The sequence below is a fragment of the Lolium rigidum genome, chromosome 6 (genome assembly GCF_022539505.1).
Source record: "Lolium rigidum isolate FL_2022 chromosome 6, APGP_CSIRO_Lrig_0.1, whole genome shotgun sequence".
In the NCBI taxonomy this organism is placed as follows: domain Eukaryota; kingdom Viridiplantae; phylum Streptophyta; class Magnoliopsida; order Poales; family Poaceae; genus Lolium; species Lolium rigidum.
Genome location: NC_061513.1, coordinates 243,385,795 through 243,398,585, shown reverse-complemented (window position 1 = coordinate 243,398,585; position 12,791 = coordinate 243,385,795).

Below are 12,791 nucleotides of genomic sequence, written 5' to 3'. Positions count from 1 at the left end.
CCCGCGGACGGACCCGTTGAGCCTGTGATACCGCCTCCATGGGCGGAGGGGCAGGCTGTTGGGATGAAGGGCGCTTCTACTTCGACACCCTCTTCCCCCGCGAAGGGGGACTCGCCTGGGGCTGCTGTGATACAGGGGGCTACATCACCTTCTACCCCTGTATCGACGACCTCTTCTCCCTCAACGGCTTGGTCTCCACCGCCCTCTACTTCTCCATCGTCGGTATCCACCCTGCAGCAGCCGCCACCCACGGTCCCTCCTCCCGTTGTTCAACCGACGGTGAGGCGGAGTGGGAGGTACGCTCTTGCGGTGGATGGGGCGGGGCCGACGGATGAGGACGCCATGCAGAGAGCCATGAGGCGTAAGGCTGAGAAGAACCTTGACACGGCAGGTACTAAGCAACCATCCAAGTCGTTTAATTCGTTTTCAAATACTCGTATTTCTTCAAATTTGATTAGCATAGGAGTTAATATGGGTAGTAGGTCTGATGAGATTTCAGTTTCGGCCAATGTGTTGAGACAGACGGAGCTTGACCGTCTAACGGTTGTTCCGAATGTTTCCACTCGGTATGAAACAACAGTAGTAGACGATGAGGAAGAGGATGACATCCTAGATGGTCAGCTTCTCTCGGCTATTATTGGTAATATTTCAGAAGTCGATTTAGAACACGTGGAGCTTAGTTCTGATCTACAAGCTTCTGAACGTGGTTCTCGATCGTCGGCTGGAAAGAAATCTCGTAGATATAGCAAGAATACTAAATCTAAAATAGTTTCTCGATGAATGGCATGTTTCAGAATAGCAGAGGTCTTGGTGACTTGGCTAAATATTCCCACATTGCCGATGGTTGTAGAGATTATGATTTAGATTCCATTGCTATATCAGAGACGGGCAGGCGAAATTTCACACAAAGTTTTCTCGACCGACTGTCAGGCGGGATTAACTTTCAGTGGTTTTCTCGCCCGCCTCGTGGTAGATCCGGTGGCATTTTACTTGGCGTCCGTACAGACACCATGACTGTCTTAGCTAGTTCTGATGGAGAGTATCACATTAAGCTCGACATTCAGAATAAAGCAGACGGTTTCACGTGGAGTCTGATTGCTGTGTATGGTGCCGCCCAGGATGCTTTTAAGGCTGACTTTTTACGTGAGTTGGTAAATCTTACAAAAGATAATCCTTATCCGATTTTAATCGGAGGCGATTTTAATTTGTTGAGATTTCCTCACGAGAAAAGTAAAGGCCGTTTCGATGGACATTGGCCTTTCTTGTTCAATGCTGTCATTGATAGCCTTGATTTAAGAGAGGTGTTTATGTTCGGTCGACAGTTTACTTGGGCCAACAACTTGCCTGAACCCACATACGAGAAACTAGATCGCGTGTTGATGGATACCGAATGGGAAAATAAATACCCTATGGTGTCAGTCCGTGCACTAGAACGTATTGAAAAACTGTCTGACCATGCTCCCATCCTCCTAACTACTGGGAATCCCCATCCTATTTGTAAACGGCCGTTCAAATTTGAACTTGGTTGGCTACATTGAGAGGGATTTCATGATATGGTTAAGAAGGTTTGGGAGAGACCGGTCGGGGGCAGCACTCCAATTTTGAGATGGAATAATAAGATGCGGACAATGCGCAAACATCTCTCTGGTTGGGCTGCCCATACGGCCGGTATCCTTAAAAAAGAGAAGGCTCGCTTATCAAATGTAATTGATGAGCTTGAGGCTGTTGCGGAGGTTAGACCGTTGTCTACGCAAGAGATTGAACTTAAAAATCAATCAAATGCGCAGATGGCGAGTCTTCTTCGCGAGGAGGAACTCAAATGGTATCAACGTTCCAAAGCTCAATTCATATTGGAAGGAGATTCAAATACGCGATATTTCCATGGCTTAGCCAATGGGAGACATCGGAAAAAACGTATTCATTCTCTTATTCAAGATGAAGGGTTGATTGAAGGCCATGAGCAACTCAAATCTTACATTACTAATTATTATAAAGGTCTGTTTGGTCCTCCGGAGGAAAGCACCTTCTCTCTTAATGAGGACTTAACGGACGATATACCCCAATTTTCTATGGAATAAAATGGTCTACTAACCGCACCTTATACTGAGGAAGAGGTTCAGAAGGCAATTTTCCAAATGGAATGCAACAAAGCACCGGGTCCTGATGGTTTTCCAGCGGAGTTTTATCAAACTTTCTGGGATACGATTGAATCGGACCTTCTAGATTTGTTCAGTGACCTACATATTGGACAACTAGAATTATTTCATCTAAATTTTGGTGAAGTAATCTTGTTACCGAAAGTTAATGAGGCAGAAAGGATTCAACAATATAGACCTATTTGCCTCTTAAATGTAAGTTTCAAGATTTTCACGAAAGTGGCCACCATTAGACTTAATACGGTTGCGGATCATGTTGTCCAGCCATCACAGACAACCTTTATGCAAGGAAGGAACATCCTTGATGGAGTGGCGGTCTTGCATGAGACAGTACATGAGATGCATTCTAAGAAATTACATGGGGTTATTTTAAAACTAGATTTTGAAAAGGCGTATGATAAAGTCAAGTGGTCTTTCCTACAGCAGACACTCAGGATGAAAGGTTTTTCTCCAGAGTGGCGCGCTCTAATAAATGATTTTGTGTATGGAGGTAGTGTCGCAATCCGGGTTAATGATGACACCGGCCACTATTTCCAAACACGAAAAGGGTTACGCCAAGGGGATCCGTTATCACCGATGTTGTTTAACATTGTAGCGGATATGCTGGCTATACTCATAGAGCGGGCCAAGGCTGATGGCCAGATTGAAGGAGTGATTCCACATCTGGTTGATGGTGGTTTATCTATATTTCAATATGCCGACGATACAATTCTGTTTATGGATCATGATCTTGAAAAAGCTCAAAATCTGAAATTAATTTTGGCGGCTTTTGAGCAGCTTGTCGGGATTGAAAATCAATTTCCATAAAAGCGAATTGTTCTGTTTCGGTGATGCCCAAAACGATATGGCTCCGTATACGAGTTGTTTGGTTGCGGGCAAGGCCAATTTCCTATTCGTTATTTGGGTATTCCGATTCATTATCGGAGACTTACAATCACGGAATGGAAATTAGTGGAAGAAAGATTACAAAAACGCCTTAGTAGTTGGAAAGGTAAATTGTTGTCCCTGGGAGGAAGATTGGTACTCATTAATTCGGTACTCACAAATATGGTACTGTATATGTTATCATTCTTCATCCTACCGAAAGGAATTCTCGCATAAACTCGATTACTATCGATCCAGATTCTTTTGGCAAGGGGACAGCGAGAAAAGAAATATCGACTTGTTAAGTGGAGTATAGTTTGTAGTCCCAAAGATCAAGGAGGGCTTGGAGTTCATGACCTGGAGGTCAAGAATTCAGCTCTTCTGGGTAAATGGCTGTTTAAGCTACTTACTGAGGATGGGACTTGGCAAACTATTCTTCGGAAAAAGTATATCGGTTCGAAGACATTATCCCAAGTGGTTTGGAAACCTGGGGATTCTCACTTCTGGGCTGGTCTTATGGCGACAAAAAATGTATTCTTTCGCCATGGTACTTTCTCAATCAGGAATGGAGCACAGATACGGTTCTGGGAAGATGCTTGGCTAGACAATGCACCTTTAAGTGACCAGTATCCTGCTCTGTATAGGATTGCTCGTCGCCAAGGTGATACCATTGCTACTGTAATGGCTACCTCACCTCCGAATGTGACGTTCAGACGGGTTTTACTTGGACAAAGACTTGTGGCATGGAATACCCTAATTCAACGGCTCGGAGATATTCATTTATCACCTGAACCAGACGAATTTAGATGGAACCTTCATGTAGATGGTATCTTTTCCGTAAAATCTTTCTACAATGCGATCCTTCTTTCTGACTTACCAGTTGACAACAATAAGAAGATTTGGAAGATGAAGATACCATTAAAAATTAAATTTTTTGGATGGTATCTTCGTCGTGGGGTTATTCTCACCAAAGACAATCTTGTTAAGCGTAATTGGCATGGAAGTACACGGTGTGTTTTTTGTCATCAGGACGAAACAATCAAACACTTATTCTTCCGAAGTGCCGGTTCGCGAGATCTATATGGTCTGTCATCCAAGTAGCGTCTACCTTGTATCCTCCGACTAGTGTCGCCAATGTCTTTGGCAATTGGCTTCATGGTATAGATTCAAGGTTTAAGTTGCTTCTTAGGGTGGGGGCGCTAGCGATTATCCGGGCGCTTTGGCTATGTAGAAATGACAAGATCTTTAATGACATAAATTGTTCTTTGTTGCAGGTCATCTACAGATGTACAAGTATTCTCCGTTCATGGTTACCTTTACAGCGAGTGGAGAACCGACAGCTATTTACGGAGGTCTGTACACGGTTGGAGGCTACGGCGAGGGATACTTTTTCCCTACATGGGTGGCAGCATAGTCTACGGATAGATGCCCCACCTACACTTTAGGCGTTATATGATTCATCGTTCCGATATGTATCTCGTCTAGTTTTTATTATTTATCCTTTTGGACTTGAGACAACAAAACGGCTGTGTGCATCCTGCAGTTATGCAGAGGCTGGATGTAATTGCTTATTAAAGTAATAAAGCATCCTTTATCGAAAAAAAAAGGCGACTGAACAACCATGAGAAAGGATTCGTTCAAGCTCTAGACTTTGGACGCTCTACAACGACATACAACAACGTTGAAACATGTTGTCCAATAAGTTAGGGAAGACTAGATATGAAACCCAACATAAACACATCCATCACGGACAATGGAGGACAAGCCAGAGATAGGAAGATCCCGCTGGAGTAAGCCACCAGCCAAGGTAAGAGGGCACCATGAAACACCGTGATGCAAGTTTCAGGTTGCAACAAACATGAACAACAAAACGAGCGGTTCGTTCACCTCTAATTCCACGGTTTCATATGTTCATCCGCATACGCATGCCAGCAAAAAATGTGCGCTTACAACTGAGATAGATTGGAGTACTGTAACTGCCACGAAACCATCCCCGCTCTTACCCAGTCCGTCACCATTTGCATCAAGGTGCCGGAACTCCATTGATCCCAAGAACATGACTGCAAGAGATCGCCCTCACACCTTCATCCTCATCAGCTTCAGCACAAACTCTAGTCTAGATGTTTCTTCTTACCTCTAACTCTCTCTGGCACAGGCGACTGATCAATTCTGAAATTTTGCGCCGGGAGTTGCAACCTTCTAGCTAAGCAAAACGAGCAGTGGCGTTGTGGTTTCCATGTCGCCGCCGGCGCCGCCGCGGCAACCGTCCCGGCCTCGCAGGGTTGGCGTCGAGAAGCGGGATGCCGCCCACCTCGTAACCCTCCGGGCCGCCCCGGTCCATGCCGTTGGCCGTCGTCGTCGTCGCCGCCCCCGCGCTCCGGCAGTGCAGCAGCGCCAAACCGAGCCCGGCCTCGCCGCACCGGACCAGGCGCGCCTGCCAGTCGGGCGGACGGAAGGCGAACACCTCCACGTCGTCCCCGTCGCGCATGCCGCGGTGCCGCGACAGGAACAGGGTCCACTCGCCCGCCAGCCGGTACGAGTTGGCGGCGCGGTCGCGCTTCAGCATCATGTGGTAGACCCGGCCCAGGCGGTCGAACGCCTGCACCGGCAGCCCGTCGCCACCCAGCACCAGGTGCCGCTCCCCCGCCGTCATCGTGCTGAGCAGCGGCGAGGCCCTGACCAGGCCTTCCGGGAGGATGAGGCGCGCATGCTCGCGGCTGCGGTCCGACAGGGTCAGCCGCTTGGTTAGCACCAGCGCCGGCTGGGAGATGCGGAGGCGGCGGAGCACGGCGCGCAGGCCCTCGTCGTCGCGTTCCACGGTGGGAGGGACGAGCCGGTGCCCGAACCCGTCGCCGTCGCCTTCCGCGGTGAGAGGAACGGGCCGGTTCCGGAAACCCTCGCCGTCGGCGTCGCCTTCCGCGGTGAGAGGAACGGGCCAGTTCCCGAACCCCTCGCCTTCGCCGTCGCCGTCGCCTTCCTCGTTGAGAGGGACGGGCAGATTCCCGAACCCGTCGCCGTCGCGTTCCACGGTGAGAGGGACCGGGCGGTTGCCGAACCCGCCGCCGCGTCCGTGGGTGGCGATCTCCTGGATCGTGGAGGACGCGTAGTAGGGGTGGTACCGCACGGGCCTCTTCTTGGGCGGGAGCAGCTCGGGCGGGACGCCGGCGAGGTCCTCGCCGGACGCGTCGGCGCAGAAGGGCGTCGTCGGCGGAGACCCGCGCGCGGGCGCCACTTGTTCGACAGAATGCCCCTCTCTGCTCAGCCGGGTAGAGGGAGAACAGGCGAGGCCGAGCACGATGGTGGGTAAGCTGGCCTCCCAGGCGGCTCTCGACCATGGCGGATGCCCACGGCGCGGCGTCGTCATCGGGAGGGCACGGCTTGGAGGAGGCAACGGCGGGGGAGACGAGATACGGGACAGATGAGAGCAGTCGCGAGGTAGCGGCGGCGGCGGCGGTAGGGGGGGTGGGGGTGGCGGCGGCGGCAACCCGAGGGAACCGTATGGAGGCGGCAATGGCGGGGAAGACGAGGGGAGGGGTAGACCGGAAAACCCCGGGGGTGGCGGCGGCGGCGGGAGAGAAAGTGGTGGCGGCGGGGGCGGCAGACGGTGGTGACCAAGACCAAGCGGTGGTGTCCTTGTGCTTGGAGGGGAAGTTGGCCTGGCCGCTGTAGAGGGTGGAGATTTGAGAGGCCCCATCGTCGTCCTGCGCCGGGATGCAGTTCGCCGATTGGCAATGCACGGCCCGAGGTTTCTTTGTTCTCTGCCCCTTTCCCTGCCCTATTGCTTGTCTATTTATAAAAAACTTTCGGCAGAAAATTTCTGTGTTATAGATTACAATTATATTGGGAAAGGAAATAATACAATATATTTTAATTTAATTATGCATTTTAATAAAGATACGCAATCGAAATCTCTCAAATTGTCCGTTACTTGGTACTCCAGCCGAAATAAATAAAAGGTTGGACACGCAATTCCGATCGCAAGCCCACAGATTTGCCTACACTATTTACCCTGTCAACCCCCCTCCCTGTCCCTTTTCTCCGCCTCAACTTTCACATTGTCCCTTGCGTCACGAGGGGCCACTCTCGCAATTGGCGCTTACAATGCTCCTACACATACACGTGAAAAACCAGCATTGCCACCTTGCCACACCACCACCACGTCGCTCAACCACCACATTCAACCTCCCTTTCACACCCAAGGTTTTGATAGACCAATGGCCCTACCTTTCGAGCCTCAACCTCGATAGGTGAACCGATGTTGTTAGAGGAGTCTAGTGGCATGCTTAAATGCATCCATAGTGGCCACAAAAGAGGGTTTTAGAAAATCTTTAGTGGCTATACCTGGTAGTTCACACTAGAAGCAAGATGAACTAACATCATAAGACCATGTTCAACAAGCACCATGTCACAATTAGCAACAGAACAATAACCATATCCAACAAGGCAAACAAAAGTAAGATCTCATGCAAGCTATTTCATGCTTCACAATATGTTTTAGCTAGTGGTCCTACCACTCTAGTTCCAATTCAGGCAGTAAAAGAGAAGGAGGTAATTACACTAAAGTTGTGTGTTGCAAACTTACAACTACGGTGATCCATGTCACTATAAGAAAGTGTGCCCCTAGCATAAGGTTTGTTTCATTTACAAGCAAATCATGGAGTAGCTTAGTGTCCCATCAAAAAGTAGCCCCCATAAATTATCCAAATTTCTCAGGAGTGCAAAATCTGGCCTTGCTTTCTATCACATTAATTTTCCTGGGCAAGCTAGTGAGATGGTATCCATCAATAATGATGGAGTGGTTTATGTTCAAATGGGATATGTATCTAAGTAAGAGATATCAAAAAGTTTCACCGTCATCTAAAAGACTTACTAGCCTTTGCAAACTAGACAACTAGATGAGTGGACATTTTCTGTCAACTTTCCACCTCATATCATGGTTGATCAAGAGTGGATGGATACCCATACTTTGGTTGCCTAGGAAAGGGTAATTGTAAATGTAGTTGTTTGGAAACACAATTCATGATATTATGATGATCTTTAGTAGGTTTGGGTGCACATCAGAGGACTTGAACATCACTAATGCGAGTGGAACGTGCTCTGTCAGTTTGCTTTGTTTTCCTTTGATTAATGGGTCTTTATTGGCAGGATACATTTTAGAGCTTCTATGAAGTGGCCAAGGTTAAGGTTCTATGTAGAGATTACAACAAGATTCCTCTAGCTAGGTTATATTTTCCTTTAAGGAAAACATTACCATATTAGAATTGTTGTTGGGAGACTTAAACAATAAGATAACAAGAAGGATTCCCATGAACAAAAAACAAGATGATCAGAATGATCAACAAGATAAAAGCCAATGGTATAAGATGATGATGACACGTAGAATGACCAAAGAAATGGAAAATACAAGTTAGATCCAAGGATCATGTGAATGTATGTAATGTGTCTTAGGTAGATCTCCATCAGTAAAAACTAGGGTCCTAGTTGATGCCAGCTTTATGCATGAATCAGAAATTTCTTCAGCTTGCAAAATAAAAAAATTGAAGGTTTTATGCATCAATCAATGTCGAGTCCAGGGATGTATCCTTTTTTGAAAACAAAATAGGGAACCCACTAGACCTAATCTTGTATGTACAATTGATGTGAATCACATAGCTAGAGATAAATTGATGGACTAGATAAATGATGGAAAATATGGATGAAAGCAAATACATCAACATTTTGAGAGAGATGGAGCTTGTATAATAAGAAGATTTTTCCTTTCAAGAATATAACAAAGAAGAGAGAGAAGAAATTATCCCTAAAGTCCAACAACAGCTTGTACTGAAACAACCAATATAGGCTAACATTATCTTGCTTGGAGCTGATACCCACAACTTTAAGGGAGCGACTGTAGCATGTTTTGCTAAATAAGAATGACATGTCTAACATGAAGCTAAAGGAGTTTTCATGTGAAATTCACATGGAGATAAATATAAATATTGCAAAATTGTTGAGTAGTGTTTGGACGAAAGCTTGTTGCCTTCAAGCTAGTCCGCAAAATATTTGGCTTACACCCAAAAAGTGTGTTAGGACAAAAAAAGTTGATGCCCTGATGCTAGACTCCAAAATATCCGGCTCACACTGGCTCGTGGTCATGCAGCCTCAATGTCTGGGGAGATAAGTTGTAAGTCAAGTCGAAGGAGGTTGCTGAAAGCGTGATAGGTAAGAAAATCCGGCTAGCGCTCTTGAGACCTAGAGCCCCAGATCCAAAGGAGAGACATGTCATGGTATTGTTTACAAGTACGCAATAGAGGGTACCTCACTGCGATGAGAGAAAGAGAGCATGTGATCTAGTGTATGGGACGATGATGCATACAGTTTATCCAGCTTCAAGATCAATGGCGGGTTACAATGGTGAGATTGTTCGTGCCCCTAGGCTACCCAAGGGTTAGCTTATATACTAGGCCAGGCCGGTTTACACGCCGAGTAATAACTGACTATGACTTAGAGTCCTAAGGAGGCTCGTATTCTGCCAAGTTATCCGCTTTGGGGTCCTAGATGGATTTGTCTTGGTCTCCTCCTAGTCGGTTGGGCCTCCATCTTGATCCTTGGTAGGTGGTGATTCTCGGTAGGCCTTACATCCTCACTTCTCATGGGACATCCTAGTATAGAGGTATTAGATGCATGTAAAATGCATACATGAACTTTGTAGTTTATTTTCATATATTTCAACATATTTGCATGTTATAAGATGTTATATTCATATTTTACATTGATTTTCCATTGATCCCCTTTCATTGGTTTATAACTTTGCAGAACATAAAATCCCTGTTTTGTGTGTTTTTAAGTTTTAGGGACCTTACGGAACTCAAATGGGGCGAGGATTTTCTGGAGTCAATATTTTTTCCGGAGACACAATATGAGCAGAATAAGTACCAGAGGGGGCCCGCGAGGTCTGAACGAGCACATGTGGTGTGGGCCCCACCCTAAGCCGTGCCACCATGTCTTGTTCCCTCCTCGAGCGCCTGTAGCCGTCCGTTTTGATCTCAAGCTGACAGGCTTGACCTAAAACCACTATATATAGACCCCACAGGCGTTCTCGGAGGATGCAACGCAAAAACACGAAAACCACGAAACTGCGGCTGAACCTGCAAAGATTGGAGGGGGAAACGCTGCCAAAGCCATCCCCGGTTGCATCTCCACCCTCTCCAACATCATCAACACCACCGCCATGATGAAGAGGGAGTAATCCACCTCTGGACTATGGGTTTGTGGCAATATATTGATCTATCTCTCTCTTGTGCTATGTTGTTTAGATGCCATAACTACTCAAACAAAGACATGGAGACACAAAATACCATGGGAAAGTGATAGATTGCAATACACATCATGTTTGCCAAGAGATTACAATGGGGGATGATGGAGAGTTGTTGTAGATGGTGATGGATATTATGGTGTTGATGACCACACCGGAGGGGGGAGGAGTCCACCGGAGGCGATTCTGGCAGCATTTCCCCCCTCCGATCTCCGCCGGCGGCGACCTGCTGACTCTCTGTTTATGTGTTTTTTATTTCCGCCGCCGTAGCCTCGACGAAAATCTCAGGAGTCGTATATATAGGTGTTTTAATTCAAAAAAATTCGGTTCGCGAAAGATTGAGGTGAATTGGACGGACGACAATGAAACGGGACCAGGTGGCGCGCTCTAGGTGGGTGGGCGCGCCACTGGGCCCATTTTCATCCCATTGATCTCCTGGCGTCTCACTTTATCTCATTTTGTTCGTCTCGAAAATTCCGAAGTGTTGCCCCTGACCTTGCCCTTTTTCGAGTCACGTGGCTCCTGGAAAGTCAAAAACACTAAAAAGAGGTGTTTTCTGCGAGACAAAGTTAGAACCGGAGGAGAGGGTATTGTTTACAAAATCCCCAAAAACAATATAAAACATGCAAATAACATTTATGTTAGTTGAAAATGGGATCATATCATTGGGTCAAATGTTATTATGGACATACCCAATATATAAGTATTGTAACACGATCAAATCAAAAAGTTCATCGTTGTGACAATTATGAAAGCGTAGTAACCTAATCCTTAGACCGTGAGATCATTTTTGATCGCTACCACCGGAGGCTTCCTTGAGTGCATCAACCATCATACCATAACATGATGATCATAAAGGTGTTCACATGTATTCCAAAGGGGTAGGCTGAGGCGTATGTGTCAATATCGGTATTTGTTCATCCGTGTGACGAATAGATACTCCGGTCCACTCTGTGAGATTACATCCGTAAAGATGCAGCGTATGACTCGGTCATGAGGATGGAATATCACGGGACGAGTTGAATAGCCATGTCGGTAACGAGATTGAACTAGGTATGATGATATTGATGATCAGATCTCGAACAAGTCTGGTATCGAAGTGACAATGGGAATATGACTCCACGTTTATGGTTCAACGGGATGTATATTCGTGGAATGCACACATGTCATTATAGGCATCTAGGTCCCTCTAATGATCATTGATCGGAGAGGCGTCTCGATCATGTTTGTGTGTTCTCGAACCGTAGCGTAACATTCTTAATGGTTCGGTGATGCTTGGAGATGCTTTTGGTATCATTGGAAACACCGGAGAATAGAGAAGAGAGAACCAGAATAGTTCCGTAGAGATCTGAATTAAGTTCGAAGTGATCTGAAAAGAGATTCGGGTCACTGGGAATTAAATAATATGTATTATATATTAATTAATTAAATTAATATAAAATTAATATTTATTTAGTAAAGGAAAAAAATGCATCCCACCTTAATGGGCCCCTCCCGAAGGGGAGCCTATTAGGGGGTCGGCTGACGCCCCCCACCTCACATGGGCCATGTGGTTCGGTGCCCTAGGCTTAGGGTTTGGGCGCATGGGCCTCCCTTGGCCCAAAAGAGTTCCAAAGTTACTAGACAATTTGTCGTAAATGCTTTGGTGAATTTATACAGAGGAAATTTTGGGTTCCAGAGTTACAGGGTAATTCCTGAAGTGTCTGGAATTTACTGGAGAAGTGCCAAAGGGAGGGCCGAAAAGCCAACACCACAAAGTCTAGCCGCACCAAGTCCAGCCCCACCAAGTTTGTCCGCATGGGAGAGCTAGGGCCCATTAGGGTGACCCCTGAAGCCCTGTTTTGGTAGCCACTAGATCTCCCTTAATTAAAGGGACAGCTAGGGTTTTGGGGCTCCTACACAACCTTCCTTGCAAAGGGCCCGCCACCTAACCTGCCAAAGAGGGGGTAGCCAAGGGAGGGTGGGGCGATGCCCTAGGCTGCCACCCTTGCCCTCGGTTATCCCTCTCCTTAACCCTTATATAAAGAGAGGTGGCCCCTCTCTTCCAAAACATCTCTTGAGTCTCAGAAACAATGGCCCTTTGGTTGTCTTATCCTCTCTCTCTCTCCCTCCCTTTGGTGTTTTATCCATTGAGGAAGTCCTCCACATACGCATGCTGAAAGGCTCCCAATTCTCACCGTTAGCATGACGTCCTAGGCGGCGTAACACTTACGGATTGGACTAGAGGATGTGTGGATACCAGCATAGGGATCATACCTTTGATCCTTAGATTGGATCAAGGTGGAGATATGTCCTTGCAGCTAGGAGGGATACGCCTAGCTGCAAGGATTGCCGCGTTCAGAGTCATCATCGAGCCTCTTCCGCTTTAGTTCGGTGAATTCTTCTAGATTCAATCTTGGTATTTTATCTTCATAGATAAATCTTGGTGATCGTGTAGGACGAAAATTTTGTTTTACATGCATCAAACCCCTTCATCT